Source organism: Peromyscus californicus, unplaced genomic scaffold (assembly GCF_007827085.1).
Source record: "Peromyscus californicus insignis strain IS unplaced genomic scaffold, ASM782708v3 Scaffold_11__1_contigs__length_118956290, whole genome shotgun sequence".
Classification (NCBI taxonomy): domain Eukaryota; kingdom Metazoa; phylum Chordata; class Mammalia; order Rodentia; family Cricetidae; genus Peromyscus; species Peromyscus californicus.
In genome coordinates this window covers 73,739,743-73,758,032 of record NW_026294402.1, presented here as the reverse complement: position 1 = coordinate 73,758,032, position 18,290 = coordinate 73,739,743, and the positions used below count along the sequence as shown (strand labels likewise).

General features: G+C 38.9%; 1 long non-coding RNA gene across 1 annotated transcript in view; it reads right to left on the bottom strand.

Moving 5' to 3' along the window:
• Positions 1 to 15,251: 15,251 nt before the first annotated feature.
• The window catches only part of LOC128096031 (uncharacterized), a 108,389-nt gene continuing 105,350 nt past the window's right edge, over positions 15,252 to 18,290 (bottom strand). Inside the window, exon 6 of the long non-coding RNA XR_008213507.1 lies at positions 15,252 to 15,345. This is a non-coding gene — a long non-coding RNA (uncharacterized LOC128096031). The remainder of the gene's footprint in view (positions 15,346 to 18,290) is intronic.

Here is an 18,290-nt window from a genome sequence, read left to right as displayed (position 1 = left end):
ACACATATATTTAGATAGATAGATGGTCTTCAAACACTTCAAAGACCTATAGAATATGACATTTAATATGATTAATAACCTAAGGTTTTTTTTCGTGACAGTGAGACACATCTGCTCCTGGCAGCACCAATCTACTTCGGAGCAGATGATGGGCATTGAAGAAATTCTGTATGGAGTTTTTCTTTATGGTAAAAGCTAGCCATTTGGGCAAAAAAAAAAGAAAGAAAAGGAAAAAAAACAACAACAAAAAAACTGTCCTTGCCTCAATTGCTGACAGTATACTGTCCAAACTGGACCAGCAGGACAAGAAAAAAGTAACTGCTAAACTTTGCCAAGACAGGGTAGGACAGTCCAAAATTCCCTGCTTCTCAAAAAAAAGTCTGTCAGATATATTAGGCATGTAGGCCAAAAATGGATGCCCCAACATTGCAGAAAAACTTTGAGTGACTGTCCAGGCATGCAGATATGCCTGTCATTAGGTAACATTACACCCTTCTGGAGTCTTTGATGGACTTAAAGACTAAATAATTAGACTTAAAGTTTTCCTTAGTTATGATAAAAAGTAAATAAGGTATAAAACTTCAGACTCACAAAAATAAAATGGATAATAAAGTATTTTTCTAATTTTGCCAAATACAAATGAACTGAATATTGTAACTGTAATTCTTACTTGATAACTGTTTTAGTTGTATATAATTTTACTATGTTAAAGTTAAAACCTTCCTTTTAAGTTAGACAAAAAAGGGGAAATTCTGTGGAATAATCTTTTTGTACAATATGAATATATATACTACCCTCATTGGTTAATAAAGAGCTAATGGCATATAGCTAGGCAAGATTTTCAGGGCAAAGGAATACTAGGAAGAAGAAGATCAGAGTCTCAGGAGTCGAGAGAGATATGGAAAGAAGGAAGATGAAAATGCCATGTGGAAAGAAGTTACCGCCACATGGCAGAAGGTAGATAAGAAATATGGGTTAATTTAAAATGTAAGAGTTAGCTAGTAACCAGTCTGAGTTATCGGCCAAGCATTTATAATTAATAATAAGTATCTGTGTGGTTATTTGGGAGCAACTGCCAAGACACAGAGAAACTCTACCTACAAAAGAACTCTGTGTTGATCTCTGTGTTAATCATCATCTACTGCAAGAATAAGCTTCTTTGATGAGAATTGGGAGATACAATGATCTATGCGTATACCAATAAGTCATTAGGAGTTGTTTTAATACTGTGTCTATCTGGCAGAATAGCATTGGGTTCTCCCCTAGATCTATGACCTATCTGGCCATATATTCTTAGTCCTATTAATAGTACCAGAAATGGGTTTCATCTAGAGTAGGCCTTAGATCATAAAGTGATTGGTTACTCCCATAACATTCATAACACTATTGAAGCCATGGGCATATCTATCTTGTCAGGCCAATCATTGTAACTTTCAGTGCTCAAAGCTGGGTGAGATTGATGATTCCTTTTCTCCTCTGGTAGCATGGAGCATTTAGCATTATGAAAGCTAGCCACTAAGAATGCAGCTTCCAAGAAAGTACTTGTTTGGTTTCTCTATATTCCATTAATCCATTATGTGGTAACTTCAATAAATATTGTCTTACTTTTAAGTTCTGGATTACTCAGATAAGCATATGAAACTAGAAACAACTATCTAAATTAGGTAATCCAGGCACAGAAAAGCATGGCACCTTTTCTCTCATATGTGGCTGTAGCTCTGATTTTCAAGATATGCATGTTGTGTTTGGAGTACCCACAGAGGAAATTAGCAGAGGTTTCTGAGAGGATTTCAGGGGAGGGGAGACAAAACACAGTGGCATACAGGGCTAAAGAAGAATAATGGGGAAAGAAGGGATAGATTGGAGACGCAAAATGGAAGGCAGGGTAGACAAGGAATTATGAAAAGGGGTAACTAACACTAAGGGACTTTTGAAAAATCCATATGGAAACCTTCTGCTAAAGAAACTTCCTAAAATATATACATATAAACATACATAAAGAGAATTTTAGTGGAACTACTTTCCAATAGGGGACAATACCCCAATTAGATAGCTCACACAAGCAAAGAAAGGCTCCAGTGCCAGGAATGGGTTACTCTTTTCTTGGGTTGTTGGCCAATGGGACCAGTAGACCTCTAAGCTTTACCAGCTAGTGCCACTACTCTTAGTCATCCTTCAGAACTTAATAGTGTCATCGGTTTTTAATGTTTTCTCAATACAATTGTATGTCTTTGAGTGATAAAGTTGTCTTTCTTATATAGATAATTAAATGCTTACCCACTTTCCATAAGATTTTCTCACACTCAGGTCTATTGTGTATTACCCCAGTGTCAGATACTAGACAACTCAGGACTGTCCATGTGCCTCAGCACCAACTAAAATTATTCAAAATAGCCAATCCACAGCCATCCCCAGAAATCTAGCTATTTCTACCTTGCTTGTCTCACAAGCAGCCTATGACTCCAGACTGTCATCACCTTATCCCCAAGTACTATCCCCTTGTGTGGCCGCCTAGCATCCTCTCTTCTGGAAATATAACTGGGAACCCTGCCTTTTATCTGTCCAGTGGAAGTGTTAGGGTCTAGTTTTTTTGACATGAGAAGAATCCCTAACTCACAATGAGCTTCTCTGTAGTATAGCACAAGTCAGAAACAAATACCTTTTCCTAGCACATCACATAAACCAAAGCCTCCTTTTTATGAAAAAAATCACAGCCTGTTCCCTCTAAAGCATTATCAAGCAGGACACCACAGAGGAGCAAGTTGAGCCTTCAGACCTAAAATGGCTACAGTATTCACACCTCAACTCTCAAGAGACATATCTGTTTATTAATAAAAAAAAGTCATCATTATGTCACCTTCTTCACCTGGAGTTTGTATGATAGCATAAGGTCTTCCTGTGCCCTTTTAATTCATTAAGTAATGTTTGCATTCTGCTAGTAAAATTAAACAGTACATGCAGCCACAAGCCCACGCCATTACTCCTTCCAGGAACAGCTTCTCCCACTCTTGGCAAAAAACATCCCAGATTACATGGAATACCTGACACAGTCAGTAGTGAGCCTTCCCACTTCCCTTGGAACTTGTGGTCTTTCCACACACTAACTTCTGTTCGGACTGAAGCAGTTGGAATATGAACTTTTTAAAGGCCACATCCCATAATAAAGTGTATTAGCTCATTTCTACCTTTGGACACCAGCCACACATGAAACATGAAATGACATCCTGCAGACTCCCCCAAGTGGGGTTGGCAGCCTGTGTGCCTCACCATATGAGAAAGAGACCAAATCACCTTCCCAGGACCACAGAGACTAAACACAGCAGAGCCAAAGTCCAGAGGCACAGACAGCACAGTCTCCTCACACTATGAGGAACACCTTCTCCCTTCAATCTCCTCTCCTAGACACCGCCTAGATTGGACAACAGATGGCCGCTTCTACGGGGCATTTTCCCTTATAAAATTCCCACTATCCCACTGAAAATTTCTTCATTACTCCTATGTAAATGTTAGGTACAGAACTGCTCCGATAACCATAACTGCTCTGCCATTGCTAATGTTTTTAAAACTCTTAAACACAGAGTTTGGAAAAGTTTCTGTAGGAGTGATGACATGAAAATAGTAAGGGGCAAAATTCAAAGGGATAATCGTAAGGACTAAATCTTTTGATTCTTTAACTTGCCCATGTGGTTAGAAGAAAATTGGGGATAATTTAAATGATTTCATTAGAGGAATGTCCTACCATTCTTGCCACCCTGATTTCATTAGCGTAGGTATAAGGTCAGTTAAGGACTGTGACAGTGTTCCTGTAAATAGTGGGTACAAAGTGTTAAGAAAATCTACCTGGAATATAAGTTCTCTCCTATCAATCATCATGTCTTCTCAATGCTTTCCTAATCCACATAAATTTCTGTAAATGCTTTCTTAGGTCCAATTACATCACTACATCAATCCTATCAAACTATCTCTAGTTTAAAACCCTTAGGTTTTGAGTAGTGATCTTAATGGAATAATTGTGGAAAATAATTGCCATGATGTCTTACTCTATTATTCTGGAATGAAAAATCATTCTTCTGGCCAAAAATGAAGTGTTATATAGACTTATATGCATTATTTGTAATTTTAGGTAAATAGATAATCATGTGATTCCTTATGAATTTTTCAGACAACCTTAACTGATGTTAACTCTCCTCCTTTTATAACTACCTCTGTTCTCTTCGTTAAAGCCCCCTCATCTTCCCATTTTCCTATTTCTCCCTTCAAATCACTTTGTACCCTCTTATTCCCCTCTGTTCCTTGTAACCTAATATATAAAGATCATAAGTTTTAATGTTAAACCTTCTTCATCTCTGTTCACACTCATCAGGCTCTCTTTTTTTATTTTATTTTATTTTATTTTACAATACAATTCAGTTTACATATCAGCCACGGATTCCCTTGTTCTCCCCCCTCCCGCCCCCCTCACCTTCCCCCCAGCCCACCCCCATTCCCACCTCCTCCAGGGCAAAGCCTCTCCCGAGGACTGAGATCAACCTGGTAGACTCAGTCCAGGCAGGTCCAGTCCCCTCCTCCCAGGCCGAGCCAAGCGACCCTGCATAGGCCCCAGGTTTCAAACAGCCAACTCATGCAATGAGCACAGGATCCGGTCCCACTGCCTGGATGCCTCCCAAACAGATCAAGTCAATCAACTGTCTCACCCATTCAGAGGGCCTGATCCAGTTGGGGGCCCCTCAGCCACTGGTTCATAGTTCATGTGTTTCCATTCATTTGGCTATTTGTCCCTGTGCTTTATCCAACCTTGGTCTCAACAATTCTTGCTCATATAAACCCTCCTCTTTCTTGCTAATTGGACTCCTGGAGCTCCACCCGGGGCCTAGCCCATGGATCTCTGCATCCAGATCCCTCAGTCATTGGATGGGGTTTCTAGCATGACAATTAGGGTGTTTGGCCATCCCATCACCAGAGTAGGTCAGTTCGGGCTGTCTCTCAACCATTGCCAGCAGTCTGTTGTGGGGGTATCTTTGTGGATTTCTGTAGGCCTCTCTAGCACTTTGCTTCTTCCTATTCTCATGTGGTCTTCATTTACCATGGTCTCCTATTCCTTGTTCTCCCTCTCTGTTCTTGATCCAGCTGGGATCTCCTGCTCCCCCAAGGATCTCTCTTTCCCTCGACCCTCACCCGTTATTTCCCCCACTCATGTCCAGGCTGTTCATGTAGATCTCATCCATTTCTCCATCATTGGGCGATCCCCGTGTCTTTCTTGGGGTCCTCATCAGGCTCTCTTAAATTGGAAATGGATAACTCCAAGAGCCCTAAATGAAGACAAATCAGGAAGCCTGGTCCACACTCTCCCTGATGACATAGTTGGTGTGGGTATTGATGAAAGACCGGCTATGGACAGGCTGCAGTGTAGGGACATCAGTGCTCTTTCATTCCAGCTTTCTCTGAAAATGTTTCACCAAAGAGATGGAGTTGGGTATCTCAAAGTTGAGATGAGAGGACATAAAGGGAAAAGTTAATAAAATGCGTTTCATTATAGATCTCAATCTCATATCCACGAATTCTTGTGCAGTGGCATTTTATGAATACACAGCACTGATATAAACCTTATCTTATTTTAGAGTTAGTTAAGAACACATATGTGCCGGGTGGTGGTAGCGTACGCCTTTAATCCCAGCACTCGGGAGGCAGAGCCAGGCGGATCTCTGTGAGTTCGAGGCCAGCCTGGTCTCCAAAGCGAGTTCCAGGAAAGGCGCAAAGTTACACAGAGAAACCCTGTCTCGAAAAACCAAAAAAAAAAAAAAAAAAGAACACATATGTATTGGGCTGGGGAGATGACTCAGTGGTTAAGAGCACTGGCTACTCTTCCAAAGGTCCTGAGTTCAATTCCCAACAATCACATGGTGGCTCATAACCATCTATAATGGGATCTAATGCCCTCTTCCGACATGCAGGCATGCACAGAGATAGAGCACTCCTACACACACAAAAAAAAACCTAATTATTTAATTTTAAAAAAGGAATACGTATGTATCAATAAGAACTCAAGAGGGCACATCTGAGATAATTCCTTACTCTATGTCAAAAGGCAGGACAGTCGTATAACACAGAATTACAAACTTTGTGCAAAATGTGGAGTCAGCAGTAATGTTTGCCTTAGATTTTAGCCCAACAATTTCTCCCCATTATTCTGAACACTTTTTGGTTTTGCTGCTGCTGCTGCTGTTTGGGTTAGACTACAGATGTGGAAATTTGGGCTAAAAAAAATCTATGACTGTTTTATTATAAAATTAATCAATGCCAAGATGTTAGAAAAAGTAATACGTTTCCCAAACTTAAGAGTAAATAAGAAAAGATATAAATATCTTTTATGTGTAATATCATTGCCCATGGCAAAAAAATTATATTAAACAAAATGACTGTGAGGATAAGGAAATGAGTGTCCAGGGGAGAAACATGTGTTTTCTTTAAACATTTTGTAGCTCCTGAGTATATAAGGATAATATGGCAAATTTCTAGAAGGAAGGAGTTGTGGCAGGAATGGCTAGCTCTTCACCAAAAGAGAAGAAGGCTCTTCCCTCCTACCGTAACACAAAGGTGGTTGTGATGTGGCTGCCCAGGTGGAGCTAATCAAGCCAGCCACCCTGGCCTGAGCACAGCCTGTGGTTAATAGCTTCACTGTTGGACAGGAACAGGAAGTATGTGTTGAACTTGGATATCACTTGACGAAGCGGAATTTGCTGGCTCTAGTTCCTGCTCTCTCTGTACAGCTGAGGAACCTTGAACATGGCCTGCTGACTTCTGCAGTGACACTTGTCACCTGACTCCTAAGATACTTCCTTGGAAACAAGCCAGCTGCCAACTTAGAGCACATGTCCTGGACCAAATGAGGCAGGAATAAACCAGCATCTCTTAGCTACTGCATTTTAAATGTTGTTTGTTCAAATGGCTTTGTTGACCCTAAATTAATACACAACAAAATGGAACGTGGTAACTAGTAAGAAAAGACAAACATTAAAAGAAAAAAAAAACTAAAGGAATCAAATATTTTAAGACATTATTACTTAGGAAGTTGATTTACAAATGGGAGGTAAAAATTCCTCTGTCCCTTTGATGGACCCATTCAAGAACACTTAACTAGAAGATGAGTGGGGATGTGGGAGTCACCTAAAACACATTTTACTTGAAAATGCCACAGTGATGCCTAGTACTTTGTAGGCTAATTTAAAATAGACCTAAAGGATAATAAAGGCACAGGAAATACAACGCTATTATTCACTGTATACAGCTTTGGGTAAGAGATCCAGAGAAATGAAAATGAAAAGATAAAACATGCCCCCTTAAGATGCTGCTTTGAAGGTGAGGAGCATGGCAGTATGGGGGAGAAGCGGGGAAGGGCTCCTCTCCTCCTTTATCTTCCCTTCAGCTCCCTTTCTCACAGAAATCAAACAGCTTATCTATCTGACTTGGAGGAGGGAAGGGAAAGCACAGATTTCTTGGAGATGATGGCATTAGGATTTTTATTTCCCATCTTGATAAAAAAAATTTAAGTATTTGCCCTGCTAAAAATGAAGCTACAATTAGTGTTTGACAGCATGACTAATCTTGTGAATTTTTGAAATTTAGATAATATATCTGACTTCTTAGAAATGAGATATTCTCTTCTGGGATGTTGTTGACAGTATGTTTACATTTCTCATAAATTTCTAAAACTTTTTATAGATAATGACTTTCAAAGCAGATGTGTATGCCCGTGGGACTGTTTATCTTGGACTCTGCAGCCTAAAAAGCAGAAGTCTCTATGCTCATTACTCACCTTGCACACATGAAACAATGTTAGAAACACAAGCAGGTGACTCACATTAGCCTTGTGTTAGAGGAGATGAAGGAGCTGAACAGTCCACACCCACAGAAACAGTGTCTCTGTGCTCTTAACACAGCACCTTACAGCATTTGCTGCATGATGGTGTGCAGCCTTGGGAATCTAACTGCTCAGTGTCAGATGTCAGTCTGTAGTTAATAAAAAACAAATACATCTAAATACTTAATTGGCTCATTCTAGCTAATTGCTGTTTAAAAATTTAGCTAAATATATAGTTAAATGTGAAAATATCATGACTATAGTAAAATTGAACCTCAAAATAAACTCCATCTTTTTGAGTTATGAAAGGAATATTAGAAGTGAGTAATTAGTGACTTTTTGCAAGGTTAAAAAGGAATATATGAAGAGCAGATTGTAGTTGGGAGAAATGTCCTCAAGCTATGTCTTCATTTAATTAAATATGGTTACTTAGGGTGCGCCATTTGTGATTATTTTCTTATTATTCCATCCCAGGAGAAAATTATTGCTTCTGACATTGATAAAAGATGGAAAGGGCTGATATGTAGTAGGTGATTGAAAGTAAAAGAGTAAAATGAAACCAGGCATTGAATATGTAGTTTTAGGGATATATGTACTTATTGTCTGAGAAACTATGTAATAGACAAGTGCTAACAGCGTCAAACACATTGAAAAATACTTCAAAGACTTGATCTTTTTATCTAAGATAAAAAGTAAAGGCACATGTGTGAAGTGAAGTAAAAAAAATGTAAACTATATATAGATATATATTATACACACATATACACTTGTGTTTCTATTCATGCGTACACATACAAATATGAGCATACTCAAAATAAAAGTGAGTATGTAAGTAGAAGATACATGGATAGAAAATAAATGATTTACTTCCAAATAAGGTAACTACATTATGGAAAACTAAAAGAAACAAGTTGTATAGAAAATTAGTAAGGGATTTCTTTGGCCATGTTGGGAAGTACTGTAGCTGGAGTTTTCTCCAGTCCTTCCCAGCCCCACGGACCCCACAACTGCTTATAAAATAATCACTCAGAAGCTCATATTAATTAAACTGTTCGGCCATTAGCTCAGGCCTACCACGGTCTAGCTCTTACACTTAAACTCAGCCCATTTCTATTAATCTATACATTGCCACATGGCTCGTGGCTTAGCGGTAACTTACATCTTGCTACTCTTTATGGAGGCTGGCAGCATCTCCTCACTCAGCCTTCTTCCACCCAGCATTCTCCTCTCTCCTTGTCCCACCTACACTATCCTTCCTGCCTGTCTACTGGCCAATCAGTGTTTTTACTTATCAATCAATCATAGCAACATATATTCACAGCATACAGGACATCCCACAGCAAAGTACCAAGTGGTAAAGTGGATTAGATGGTGATATAAAGTAGAAACTGAAGCCCTACCTCAATTCTTTACACATGCCATTACTTAATAATGGAAAACAAACTAAGTTCCAAGGGAGGGCCTGGGGAGACAAATGACTCAGTGGTTAAATGTTTTCTGCATTGAACATGAAGATCTGAGTTCAGATCCCTTGCACCCACATAGAAATCCACACATGGTGGCACATATTGCAACACCAGGGCTGGGTTCAAGAGATAGCCAGACCCCCAAAGTTCATTGGCCACCTAATGTCATCAAATCAATGAGTTCCAGGTTTTTTGGAAACATACTATCTCAAAAACTAGTGCGGAAGACCAGTGAGATGGCTCATCAGGTCAAAGCGCTTGCTTCACAAGATTGCTGGCCTAAATTCAATCCCCCAAACCCACAGCAGATGGAGAGAGCTGACTCTAACCTCCACACGAGAGTCACAATTGTGCATACACAGTTTAAATAAGTAAGTTTTCAGAAAACATTAAGGTGGAAAGCAGTAAATAGCATAAGATGCCCTACATTAATTTTGGGCTTCCACACAAACATGCATACATATACCCACACATTCACATGCACATATACATACATACATACATACATACATACATACATACATACATACACACATACATACATATCACACACAAAATAAAGAGGAAAAGGGAATAAAGTAGAAAAGTAATACTTGGGATTGGGATATAGGGTAGTAGCAGTGTGCTTTCCCAGCATGCATTTTCCTAGGTTCAATCCTTAGTACCACAAAATAAAAATAAAAATGGTTCTTGCAGGATCCTTTCCAACTATGAGTAAAGCTCTGCAATGTCCGACTCAGAGGTGTTGAGACTCAATATAGAGACTGGACTGGAAACCAGAATGCCTACATAAAAGTGATTCTGTGGACATGGAAAGAAAGGGAAGATGCATGAATTATTCCAGAAGAAAATCCAGAAGGATTTGGCATATAATAATGTTCCTGTGCCAAAGAAGAATAAATAATAATAGCTCTCTTGTTATGACACAGGAAAGTGTATTTTCATTGCTATAGCATCAGAAACAAACAGACATTGACTTTTCTCTTGATCTTTTCAAAGAAAAATTGAAGCATGCATGATCATAGATAATTTTCCACCATTATTTTCTTTTTTCCTGTGGGATAAGATATAGCTATAACATTTCTGTTGTAGTCAACTTACTTCATCTTATTATATTTACACACACACACACACACACACACACACACACACTTTTTCAAATAACATATTTGAGATGTTATATACAGTTAGCAAAATCTTATTTTATACAAAGTTAACTCATCTTTTCTCATCATCATCATCTTATATTTCTCAAACTTCCAAAGCATAGTTAAGTTCTAGTCAGTAGAAATTACTTGATGCTTCCTGAATACTTGGTCATATATCTGTTCTTAGAGAATCATTTTTGATGATGGACTTTTATCAAATAATCTTTCCTCTTGTTCGCCTAGAAAATATCTCATCATTTTAAAACTGGAGTACTTATTCTTCCCCTGTGATATATGCCATGACATTTCATCCATTCTTCAACAACCTTTTGGGGTACTACCAAGCAAGCTAAAGAAATACGAGTAAACACAATAAAATTTCCTTCTTTTAGAGGAATAGGAGATGTTCTGTATTAAAGTCAGAGCCGTGCAAGGTAGAATAGACCAAGAATGCAAAGGAAACATCTTCCAAGTCTTTGTGAAAGGCAATAGACATTTTCTGTAAAGCTTGCGCATACTCTCAACTGCTAGTACATTTTAAAATAATCATCTATGTGCTGTCAGTTCAGGTAGGCTGACAGACAGATGCCAAGGCAGAATAAAAGAAATGTATTGTGGGTGAAGAAATTATGGCTAAAATTTATGAAACATAAAGAAAGAAAGAGGGAGCAGTTGGAGGTGAGAGAAGCCTCTATACCATGACACAGGTCCAACACATTGAGCAGACAAGGAACAACACTAAGAAAGTCTCAGCTAGGCAAGTGGGAAGCCAGCACAAAGATGGCCTGGAAGCAGTCCTACTCTGGGTGAAAATGACCAAGCCTGGTGTCTCCACAGTGCTCAGTAACTGGCCAAGAGCTGTTTGGGGTGCTCTTGAGAGTGGTTGAGGAACTGCAATGAACAGGAAGTTATTTCCTGAAGGGGAAATTTAGAATGCACCTTTGTGACTACTCCAGACTGGCTCCTATGATGACCTCCTCCAAGTACAGACCAATTGGAAAACCCTGACAAATTCCAGTACAGACCAAGCCGTACTATATTTGCATTTCTAGAACTTTCCACAATGTCCACAATTCAGCAAGTATTTTCCAAAGTGTAATAAAGTGTCAGTAAATACAAGGTTGTAAATTAGACACTATGGATGCAAAAAACTTATTATTGATTTTATTATATAACTCTTGTGAAAAATACTACAACAAAATCTGAGTAACAAATGAAACAGGGCAAACAGATAATGCTACTAGACTATAATTCTCACAGAGAATCATTCTTAGAGCAATTGGAAAAGCCTGCCAAATTCCAATTTCCCCAAGACATTTTGGTAATAGAGCCTTGTTAATCTCCACAGAAATTAACGTGGGGATGTGTTTAGCTCATGATAGAACATCTTTGGAGTCTATAAATTATAGAGAGGCTACTTAGGGCTAAGCATACTGAGTGTGTAGTGCTCTGTACCTTTGAAATCACTTTTTACATTATGCAGTTCAGAAATGGGATTTGAGAATGCTTTGTTGATCTTCCATAGCTCAAAGTGATTCATATCTCAATATATATGATGCAATATAAATTCTTCCATTGACAGTGAGTTTCCAAGGATAACTGGAATTCAAATGTCCAACTGGTCCTTAGAATAAAATTAATTAAAATGTGTACTCCTGGTGACCTGGTAATTACTGAACACAGTAACAAGGAATTCGCTAAACTTTGGGGGAATGATTGGCAAAGGTTGCAATTAATATAAACATTTGTACTTTATTAAGTTAATTTTAATCTTAGTGCATGCAGGCATATAGGAAATGGGCAATGTATATAATCATTGTGTCAAAATAAATAAATAGTTCTTCCAACTGATTTTGGAGATGTCAATAAGACACACTGGGGAAAGGACAATCTTCAGGAAATGGTGCTGGGGAAAATGGACATCAGCATGCAAATTAAAGGAACAAGGCTCCTCTCTCCAGTTACAGAAATCAACCCAAAATGTATTAAAGGTTTAAATTAAAACTGAAATGACTATGGAAAATGTGGTGATATTGTGTTCCCCAAAATATTGTGCACCCTAATAAACTTATCTGGGGTCAGAGAACAGAACAACAGAACTAGACACAGAGGTCAGAAAATGGTGGCACACATGCCTTTAATCCTATCACTTGGGAGGCAGAGATCCGTCCAGATCTCTGTGAGTTTAAAGACACACTGGAAACAGCCAGGCATGGTGACTCACACCTTTAATCCCAGGAAGTGAGCCTTTAATCCCAGAAAATCATGGCAGAAAGGCATATAAGGTGTGAAGACCAGAAACTAGAAGCTTTTGGCCTGGTTAAGCTTTTAGGATTTCAAGCAGCAGTTCAGGTGAGACCCATTTGGATGAGGACTCAGAGACTTCCAGTCTGAAGAAACGAGATCAGCTGAGGAATTGGCAAGGTGAGGTGGCTATGGCTTGTTCTGCTTCTCTGATCTTCCAGCATTCATCCCAGTAACTGGTACCAGGTTTGTTTTTATTAATAAGAACTTTTAAGATTCCTGCTACAGGAAAACATTCTAGGAAATTTCAATGAGCAAGGGCTATTTTTAGACAATACTATAAATGTGTAAGAAATAAAAGAACCACCACCTAAAACAAAAAGAAGAAAAAAGAAATAAAAGCAGAAGATAAAATAGTGTAAAGAATACTAAAAAAAATGAAAAAAGAAAATAGCAAACAGTGGGTTAATATCCAGACTATATAAGACCCCAAACAACTCAACTATGCAGAACAATCTGATTTTAATGTATTTTTATTTATTTTTTGAGAATTTCATACATAAATACAATATTCAATGTACTTTGATATCTGTCCCTAGATTACTACCTCAAATTCCTCCAAGACCAGCCTCCATTGGTCTCTTAACCATCTTCATGTCCTCCTTTTGGGGGGCCACTGAGGCCAGTTGATGTTGCTAGTATGTACATGGATGTAAGGTCATTCACTGAAATATCAGCAACCTACCAGGAGCCACAATCCAGATGAAAACGGATTCTTCTTCCCCCAGCAGCCAATCACAGCCATACCTCCTCTGCTAGGATTGGGATTTCATGAGCCCCACCCCATCCATACTGGAATTTTGCCTGGCTTGTGATCAGTCTTGTGCCAGAAACAATAAACACTCAGAGTTCATGTGTACAATTGTGGTGATATATTATGTACCCTGATAAAGCTTGCCGTGAGTATCAGAGGACAGAGCCAGCCACTAGATTAGACATAGAAGCCAAACAGTGGTGACACACACCTTTAATCCTATCACTTGGGAGTCAGAGATCCAGACGGATCTCTATGAGTTCAAGGCCACACTGGAAAAGAGCCAGGCAATGGTGGCACACACCTTTAATCCCAGTACTGAGAAGCACACAGGCCTTTAATCCCAGGAAATGACAGCAGGGCAGAGAAAGGTATATGAGGCATGAGGAAACAGGAACTAAAGTAGTTCAGCTGAGATCCTTTCGGGTGAAGACTCAGAGGATTTCAGTCAGAGCATTTGTGGAGTTGGTGAGGTAATAGGTGGTGGCTGTGGCCTGCTCTGCTTCTCTGATCTTTCAGCTTTTACCCCAATATCTCACTCTGGGTTTTTTATTACAAGACCATCTAAGATTCAAACAACATGCAACAGCCTTTTAATGTCTGGAAAACACTGTTTTACAGCAGTCCTCCCCAACATCTGACTCTTGAAACTTTTCTGCATCTTCCTCTGCAATGGGCCCTGAGGCGTAAGGAGAGGAGTTGTGACATAGATATCCTATTTAGTGTTGAGCATTCTGCATTCCCTTTCTCTGCGTATTCATAGTTGTAAGTCTGTATTAACTGCCATCCACTGAAAAGTAGGCTTTTTGATGAGGGTTAAGAATGTCAGTAAGCTACTGATATGAAAATATTTATAAGGGAGTTTGATACTATGGTCATTCAGCAAAATAATAGAAATATGTTCTCCTTTGGGTCTATGACCTACCTAGTCACAGGTTTTGACCAAGTTTAGAGTGCTGGGCATGAGTTGTGTCATATGGAGTGGCCTTAAATCCCAATAGAGAGTGGTTGATCACTGGAATAACCTTCACAGTTGTATTGTATTAATGGGGATATCTTGCTAATTCAATTGTTATTGTTATGGTAGTGTTCACAGTTGAGTAGAATTGTCAATAACTTTTGTCCCCAACAGCCCACATACAACCTGTGGAAGTTAGCCAGTGGGAAACTTTCAGGTCAGTACTGCCTTGATTTTTCTGTGCCTTCTGACCTAAGTATGTGGTGGTTTCAGCAATAGTCTTACCAACCTGATGGTCTTACTATCAAGTTCTGGTCAGTAATCAATAGCAATGTCAATAGACTTATTGGGGGTTTTTTTTGGGGGGGTCCATGGCACCTCCTAGACCAACAGCTCAAAAAGAAGGTACCCTACACCTGATAGTGGGCTTTTTGTTTGATAACCTACCCTCCACCTCAAATATAGGTTAACAATACTTAAATTTCACATATATATGAGTGGATAGGTGATTAGACAGATAGATAGATAGATAGATAGATAGATAGATAGATAGATAGATAGACAGATAGATGACAGATGTATATACAAAGGAAGCTTCAAAAATAGCAAATTTATATATGGCTTTTTCAAACATCTTTACTGTTAATTATCCCTCCATGTGTCCCTTCCTAAGAACAATAGACCTGTCTTAGGGTTTCTATTGCTATAACAAAGTACCAGGACCAAAGCAACTTATAAAAGAAAATGTTTAATTGAACTTACAGTTTCAGAGGGTTAGAGTCCATGGTAGTGGAGAAAAGGCATGTGGTAGGAACTCTCAGCTGCTCCTGACCACATCTTGATGCTCAAATCTTGATCTACACAAGCAGGAGGCAGAGAAGGCACATTGGGAATTTCATGAGTCTTTTGAAACCTCAAAGCCTTCCCACAGTCACACACTTTCTCCAACAAGACTGCATCTCCTAATCCTTCCCAAATAGCTCCAGCAACTGGGGACCAAGTTTTCAAACAAATGTGCCTATGGGATCCATTCTCATTCAGATCACAAGATCTAAATAAACATTTCTCAAAAAGAGGCACACAAGATCTTGGTCAGCAGGCACATTTAAAAGAAAAGGTTCAATGTCATAAATGACCAGGGAAATGCAAATCAAAACCACACAGGATAGCACTTCTCCTCAGGAGGGCTGGTTATAGATTAAAGATAATAGATATTGAGAAAAGTGAACCTTCCTACTCTATTGATGAGAATATAAATGAGTACAGCTATAGAGATAACAGTATAAAAGTTCCTACAAAAAAATTAAAAAGAGAACTACACTATGATTCTTTAATTTCACTGTAGGTCACAGATCCAAAGGAAAGTACATTGAAGATACACCTGTACTTATTGTATACTGCATAACTGTCCATAATAGCCAAGAGATGAAAACACTTCATAAATGGAAAAGGAAACCATAGCATACGTATGTGATGGAATACTACATAATACACAACCACAGAGAAGATGAAACCCCATTGTTTGAAATGAAAAGAACAGGAGATCATTGTGCCAAGTGAAATAAGCCAGGTAGAAAAAGACAAACGTCACATGATTCATTCATAGGTAGAATATAAAATTTGATGTCACTGAAATTGAAGGAGCAGATTGAAATATCCCTGGAGAGTAGAAGCAGTAATGTGGGGAGGCTCACCAAGGGGTACAGAATCAGACAAAGGAATAAGAAGGTGTGCTACAGTGTTGCATTATACAGTGACTTCCAGCTATGTATGTTTCAAAAAAAGAAAGAAATTGTTGTAAATGTTTCTGTCAACAGATGATAGATGCTTGAGGGAATAAATGTTTGCCTTGACTTTAAAGCTGAACAATGTATCCTTATATCAAAACCACATGTGGTGCCCCAATAGTACAAACAGTTCTATATTTTTATGCATCGACTTAAAATAACTCACTTTAAACTAACAGATGTAAAAGTAGAAAAGGGGCCGGGCGGTGGTGGCGCACGCCTTTAATCCCAGCACTCGGGAGGCAGAGCCAGGCGGATCTCTGTGAGTTCGAGGCCAGCCTGGGCTACCAAGTGAGTCCCAGGAAAGGCGCAAAGCTACACAGAGAAACCCTGTCTCGAAAAACCAAAAAAAAAAAAGTAGAAAAGGGCCTACTGTGTTATTCGGTATGGTAAGGAGACTTCAAAAACATGCTGATAAAATGATTTTGGCAATTTATTGGAATATTAGAATCAAGTAGTGTAGAACTTTTAATTTTTTTTCTTCTAGATAATCCCTCTATTATTCCATGAAGAATGAAGAGTCACCACCAGAACTAAGATTTCAAACATTCGACCCACAACAGGGAGCCTAAGTGAGACAAAGGAGACCTCTGGGAACCATACCCATGAACAACCATGGAAACATACCTTTCTATGTCCCTCATAATCCACTGTCCCTACACGAATAGTGTCTTCTGTGCCTTTCACGCCTTAGAAACAAGTAACTAGAATGTATAATGCCATCATTGTCACTGTGAGATCCAGTCACACTGAAGCAATCCAATAGAAAAACTAATGCCAAGTAACCAGAGAAATGTGAATGAGTGGGGGTGAGGAGAGGTGGTATCAGAAATACAAAAACCTTCCAGGAAATATCGTGAGGAGTTGGTAGAATCTTTTGGCTAAATAGCCATGAGAATTTTGGGAGAAGTAGAAGACCAACAGTTTTCAATGCTGTTAATCATAGAATGACTATGCTTTTGACAGGGGGTGGGATGACAGGGACTATTAATTACTAGATTGTATGTAACCTGTGAGAAAAAACGAAAGCAGAAAAACGTGAGATAAGAGACTTTCAGATTTGACCTAGAAGTCTGGCATATAAGTAGTGACAGAAGTAGATACAAATCTCTGGGAACCAAGTTCAGGAGGATTTTTTTCTCTCCTAATATAGTGTTCAACGTACATGTGCAGGCAACTGGTATGGTCGCTAGAAATGGAAATAAGAATACAAGACAAGAGAAAGGGAAAGAAACAAGTGGGCAGGAGTGGCACCAGGAGAAAGTACTCAGAGAAATTAAACAGCAGTACCCATCAGAAGGACACAGGGCGGTGCAGCCCATCAGGAGCAAAGTGAAGAGAGTGCCGCAGTACTAACAGAGCAAATGCTAAACAAAGCAAAAAACAAAAAACGCTTGAGAAAGGGACACTGGCTATTCATTAAGAGATCAAATGGAACCCTTGAAGGAAACACTTTTTGTTGGTTTTAGAAAACAAAAAGGGAATAGTTTTATTAAAAAAAAAAAAAAAAACCTCAGACCATTCATTTGAGAACTTTGGTGAAGAAATGGATAATTCAGTGAGTGTAGAGCTAAAAAGCTGTGGGGAAATGCAGGTATCTTCAGGGGAGAGAAAGACACCAAGAAAAAAGGCAGTACGGACAGAACTGAAAAAAAACAGCATGATTGCTGAAGTGAGGCATGAAGAGATCAGAAAGAATTTGACAGCCAAGCATAGGATTAGTCCTGCAATCTGGAGGCACAGGTCACTTCTGAAAAACAACAAAAAGATGATTCATTTAAAAGAAATCCTGAGATATTTTAAGAAACGAGGTAACTTCAAACTTAGTCCAAATTACCCCAGCATCTGTATGAACGGCATTTTTGGTGAATCAACTATGTCAAGAATAAATTAGACACAGCAATCTTCTGCTTCACTTGAATTCTTCATTTCATTGGTTCTGCTTGAGTTCAGCTTTGTGTCTGAGGTTCTGTGTCTCTGCTCTATTTGTATTGGGTTGAGAAACACAATATATT